Source organism: Coenobita brevimanus, chromosome 88 (genome assembly GCF_032717465.1).
Source record: "Coenobita brevimanus isolate Jiangsu-jjx chromosome 88, ASM3271746v2, whole genome shotgun sequence".
NCBI lineage: Eukaryota > Metazoa > Arthropoda > Malacostraca > Decapoda > Coenobitidae > Coenobita > Coenobita brevimanus.
Window position 1 is genome coordinate 30,722,681 of NC_137041.1, and position 6,708 is coordinate 30,729,388.

Here is a 6,708-nt window from a genome sequence, read left to right on the forward strand (position 1 = left end):
CAAATGACCTTGAGGATGCAATCCCAGGTATAGCTTGAGATGACATACGACAGTAGAAGACTTGCCTCAAGTTAGGGAGCGGACAGACCTTTAGAGCACAATGATAGGAAACTGAACTCAGTACTAGCAATGAATAGAGAAAAAGTCATAGGAATTATGGTATTTTATTTTGTTTTTTATTTTGCTGTTTACGGTCGTAGTCAGGAAATACTAGACACACTGACCCGCATACTGAGAAACCTGCTCCGACAGGCTTTATCTATTCTCCAGTCTCCCTCCAAACTTCTTCGACAGGCAATCAGTATGTGATCACTATTATGTCAGTACAAGATAAGCTATAAAAACCCCTTGTTAATGCACAAGATCTTGTTTATTCTATTTGATGGAATATAGATCACATGGGCAATTTGTCCTTAGCTGCACCTCCGCTGAAAGAAATTTTAGCTTCATTCCAACGTGAGTTTGATATTAGATGTGAGGATATCAAAAATTCTATTGAGTATATGTTGCCAGATGAACCACAGCCCGGTCATAGACCCAAAGGTATGATTGATCTTGGCGGCATAGCTAATGCTTTAATTGGTACTACAACTCAGAACCAGGTAGACGAAATTCAAACCAGACTGGGCCAGACTAAACAGATGTCTGAAAAAGAGGGTCTGGTATTAAATGTTCACTCAGATTTCAAGTGCTACCATCAGGGATATTTCTCATATGCAAGCCCCACTTATCAATTTCAGAAAGCAGCTGATATTTCTTATGCAATAATAAGACTTTTCTCTATCATAAGCTTGCAGTTGGATAGTGAAGCTCACGTTATTAACGCTTTTCTTGATCTTCACTTAGCTTTTTTGTCAGATATTATTGCCGATCGTATGACAAATAAGTTAAGTCTTCAGAACATGATGCAGGCTTGCCTGAGTGTAGATACTCTGTCAAATACATTATAGTTTGAAATTTTAAATATTACCTCACTGATGAAGCCAGGCCCTTTTTCCCTGCCCGTCCTGAATACCTTATTTTGTACCATGATCTCATACGGGTAGTACCTCAACGACCCACTCCTCAATGTCCTTCTATTCGCAAATTCTAGTTCAGGGTGACTGGGCAGGTATTACTTATGTCTTACGCATCACTTCACTGCCTTATAGAGTCGGTGAGACTAGTGTCTTTGTACAGACAGTCCCCTTTTAGTCCAATGCAATAAGTGAAAAACGCTTATATTATTTGTTGGTGAGCTGTTACACCTGCTAAACATTATTTGTTTGCGAGTAGCTAGGTCTTGTTCTGAGACTAGCACCTGTGAAAATGTAACGTTTCCCGACAAAGACATGGTATCTTATCTTTGTAGAAAGAGAATTACATCCCTGTATTTCTTAGAGATAATGATCAGTGCTGTTGCTCTACGAAGAAATCTATACAAGTTACTCTTGATTAATTATCCAAGCCCTGCTTGGGCTTCTAACCTCACTAAAATACACTACAACACTCTACAGACCATACAGAACAAGGCCCTAAAATAATCACAGACTGCACAGTTACTACACCTACAGACTACCTACACCAAGAAACCAAAGTCCTCAAAGTCAAGGATCATCTAGACATGAGAGGCACACAAATTCTTGCTGCAGCCTCTACAAATCCACACAATCCACTACATTACATGGCAGCACAGCCACATGAAACCAAGAAATATCAAAACAACACCCAGCACACGATATTATACACAACTACTGTCGTCTCTCCCCCTTCTCCCGCCTCAGACCAGGTTCCAGATGCATACCCATGCTCAGATCACTCGCCGCTCCACTCAGTCACTCAAAGACAACACACAGCTGCATGCATGGCCTCCTGTTATCCATCCTTCTTAATCCTATCTCCCTCGTTACGACGGGGTCCACCTGACCAGCCTGAAATGTTGGTATCATCCAGCCCTCCTGAGTTATCAGAAAAGGCTGGATGACTCAGTCGCTGATGCCTGTCCAGGATGCAACACAGCACCCCATACTATTAAGGACGTTACGGAAAACTGCATTAAACACAATCGCCTGTGCCAACAGCACAACATACACTCCTTAAGAGCTCTGTGGGAAAGCCCGGTCTCAGCAGTGGCTTTCCTTAGGGACTCGGGGCTGTTCGGCCGGACTGCCTAGGGAACAACTACTACTATTACTACTACTACTACTTGTTATGATGATAATGATATTGCTAAGGCAGTTCAGATTGTTCAAGGAATATTCATGTGGTCCTGGGTGATGGTTGTAGTGCCCATAGTGAGTCACACAAACATCCGGCTTATGCCATCCTCACGAAGGACTCCAAACTGCCTGTACTCCATCATACCTTACATTTTAATGTCACTCTCGTGTTGAGTTACATGCAATGCAATCACTTCCTGAGACTTTCCTCCAGAATGAGTCATTTGCGTCCTTGTATTTGGATGAAGTACTATGTTCCCAGTTCAAACACCTCCTCCTTTAGCCCAAACACAAACCAACCTAGCCAGCCACGCTGAGGGTTTATGACAATGTTCTTTCAGAAGTCATTGTTATGTTCCTTGCTCCCTACTTAGGTAAAAAGTGTTGCCATTACAGACACTGCTGTCATCGCCCACCACCATCATTTGAGGATTCACAATCAAAGGTGGACATTCCTACATTCTCGCCACCATGGGGTCCAGTCCATGCAGCCCGGGACTATTCTGCAGCATCTAGGAGATGCGGGACGAGAACGCAAGGGTAGGAATGTCGGGATAGTCAAACACGGGTTGATGTCACAGATCCAGACCATGTCAAAGTCAACATGTGTGGGGCAGTAGCTTACGATGCTATTAAAAAAAAATGAGGGGGGGAGGGGATCAGGGATCCCATGCCACATTCTTACCTGATTTTCCTATCAATCGTGGCGTAGGCCCTAAAGGGAACAACTCAAAACAGAGGCAAATGGTGGAGAGGGAAGTGAAGGTTACCTAAAGCGGCATACAAAGCTATTAAAATAAGGCATCATGAGGAAATTACAACAAAAGCACAGGAAGAATGAGACGCTGCAAGGAAGACTTAGAGATGGTGGGAGACAAAGGAAACTGAAGAAGTGAGAGGAAGTAAGGAGTGGAAATAGGAGGGGGCAGTAAACATGCTAGGGTTTTTGACGCCTTTGACGCTGGCCAGACTATTGTGGGGCTGGGGTGATAAACAAGGATCATGAGAGGAAGCATCATTAATTTTAGTCACGCGAAAGTTAGCCCTACAAGTATCATTGATTTTGGTCACGAGAAAGCTGCACCTAAGCATCATTACTTTAAGCAAAAGGGCACGAGGGAGAGCTATGGTGAGTGCAACAATAGTAGTAACGGCTCATGTACGAGGCAAGACAGTGCTCCAGGAAGTGTATATACGAACAGTCATTGGGGTAACCAAGGCAGAAAAGAATTAGGTGGCAGGCAGAGGGGACAGTCTACTTGATGGGTGTCTCAGGGACACATCATTTCTGCTGAGAGAAGCAGACAGTCATGTGACATTGGAGGGCAAAACGAAGATGGTGAGTAGAAATTAGTGAGATGTGGAGATTTGTGAGTGTACAAGACAGGGAAATTTCACATGCCTTAAGCATCAATTACAAGCCCAATAACTTCTGTTCAGTATCTAGCAATAATGATAATGTTAGTGCTAGTCTTTGGTTGTGGGGATAATTAATCTTGATTATTCTTTTAGTAAATAATAATTCGAGTGAACATACTCTGCAATATTCAAAAGTGAGTCGTTATATTACATTTAATATGTTTGCTATTTACATGTAGTTTAAGTAAATCTGTACCAGTGACTTGTTCCACTGGTGTTGCTAAAGTAATCTGAATGTCTTGCACACTGTTAGTAACAGTAAAGTAGAAAACGTATCTGTATTTTTGGAACTTTAGTGTGTGGAACAGTTTTCCATGAAGTCCAGGAGGGAACTGGGACAGAAAGGGATACACAGTGTTTCATTTTCCTAACTTTAGTGTTACAGATTTCATTCTAGACCGGTCTCCACACTCCCTGCTGCTATTGTTCACATGCTACCAATTTCTTGTGACAGCAATCACATATCGTGCTTATTAAACACTGTTTATCCATTTTAGACTAAACTTTGTTGAATTATTAAATATATATGGCCAGAATAAAATGTTTCGATTTCCATAGCAATTAATCAAACATCAAGTTCACGGAAATAGTTTAGATTCAGACCTCATTTGCCATGATCAAATTTTGACCCATGAACCTGTGTGTGAACAAAATATCAAAAACGCTTTATATCGTATATGAATTAATCTTCGTGGAATGGTAGGTCATCCAAAGGTTTGACCAATATGCGTAACACAACAGGACAAAGGTCACAGTCACAGGGAAAGGACAACTTAATGTTTTAGTCCGATTTAGATCAAACTTTTTGGTAGTGTTCTGGGTAAAGCAAGAATTAAATGTACGATGTAGGCATATACGAGTACAAATTCCATCAGGATCTCGGGTTATTTTAGAAGACTCCTACAATGGTTGGGTACCATATTGGAAGAAGGCTGTGCTACACTCTCTGAGCCCAGTTGTTCTCTGTGTCTCCTGATTTCATTGGGAGAGAAGTAAGTGAGCTTCAGTTTACGACAACGTTACGCTAGGTTAAGGAATTCTAGGATGTGTAAATATATACAATTTTCTCAGCGTTCACTTCCTTAGTTTGCAAATTTGGTGAGAGGAAGCTGTCAGAACCAGTCACCATATTCAAGCAGCATCTAAATCATGATAACTCAGCACCAAACATCCTGTCACTTACTCTGCATATTACATAAAGCTGCTGATTTTCAAAGCAGACAAAAACATAAAGATTGAATTTTGACAAAAATCAGTCAAAAGATAAGGTCACAAGGTTAGGTCAAATATCAAGCTCTCATGGTAAGGTTAACTTAAGTAGCTATGATCTGATTTCTGCCAATCTTAGTCGGAAGGTTCATGATAATGCAAGGAAGCAGCGTTTTGATTTTGAGAACAATGGATGAAGTTCAAGGTCACTGGGCAAAGTCAGAGGATCTGCCTTTGACCACTTGGTGGGAGAATGGGTATTGAGCTCTCAGGGCTCTTGTTTATCTTTTTTTTTCCACAACTTAACCGATAGCAGTAAGTGTGTGTGTGTGTGTGTGTGTAATTCACCGGGTCATAATTCACCGGGTCGGTCAGGATCACTTGATGGTCGTGATCGTCAGCATTTTACCCTTCTGGAAGGGAGCTGAGAGCTCATATAGTCCGATCTAAGGGCAAGGCTGTGACCTTCACACACCCACACACCCGTCCCCGTGCTCAAGGGGGACAGTAACCACCCACTTCGTCAGTGAAACTTTTCACAACCTGAGCGAGGTGCGAACTCCCGTCTACCAGATGGCAAGCGAGAACGTTACCACTGCGCCAGCGAGCGGTGTGTGTGTGTGTGTGTGTGTGGGCAAACAAAGAAATTCAAATAGTTTTTATCGGACCTAAACTTGGTGGCAAGCTTGAGCAATGACAAGTGTGTGAACCTTTCGTTACTGACAATTCTTCAAAGGTCAGATCACAAGACGAGGTCGGATTTTGACCTTGAAAAATGAGCTTAACCTAAGTCGTTTTGATCCAATGGGAACATTCACAAACTCCTAAAGATGCCAATCTTCACCTGATTACTTAATTAGAAAAATATAAATGCTGTTAACTAAACTACTATTTTGTGTTTCCTTTATCACTTCGTTCATACGTATCATTTTATTAACATATCTGCTCAGCAAAATGAGGAAGAGAAGCTTCATTATGATAAATTTGAAGGGAATCACAAACCTGTCTAAACGTCGTGGACAAATATTCTTCGTAGCATCCGATTACTTACATTCACAGTCACGTCATTTTATTATAGTTTTAATCAAATCACACTTTCAGACGTACATGTCTATACATAACATGAGGTCACTGGACTGCAAAGCATTTATAGGAATCAGATGAAGATTCTATGCACACGCCCGCGCTAAGTTTTGTTACTGTATTCCTGGAAATATCGGTACTTGCGATTTCGGTAGGCGGCTTCGTCTACGCATGATTTCCGCGTCATTAATTGTGCCTTTTTAATAGGATATAGTCAGTACATTCTCTTCAGTATTTGGCAGATGAAATATTAATCTCTTTGATACCTAAATGATTAGCATTTCGAATTAAACATGCAGTGAGTCTATCTATCTATCTATCTATAGCTCGACGCCCTAATCCCGCAAAGGGTGGCCGCAGACAAAACGCCTCCAAGTCACTCTGTCACCCACCATTTGACTCCCCTCCCCCCAACTCACCCCCCCTCCCTCATATACCTCTCAACTCCATCCCTCCACCTCATCCTCGGTCTACCCCTCCCTCTCCCTCCCTCCACCTCACCTACATACACCCTCTTAGTCAGTCTTTCATTCTCCATTCTCTCCACATGCAGTGAGACTTCCCATAAAATGTTGTGAATGCTAACAGACCACTTGAAGTTTTATGCATTCTAGTAACAGTTCTGCAGCAGTTTACTTAGTAAATCATATATAGAAAATTGGTATAATAATCAGTGGTTACAGACTGAAGAATATATATTTTCTAAAATTCCTTCCATTATATTTAGTGATGAAGAGTACATTGTACTCTTCATCACTAAATATAATGGAAGGGATTTTAGAAAATATACATTTCTGTG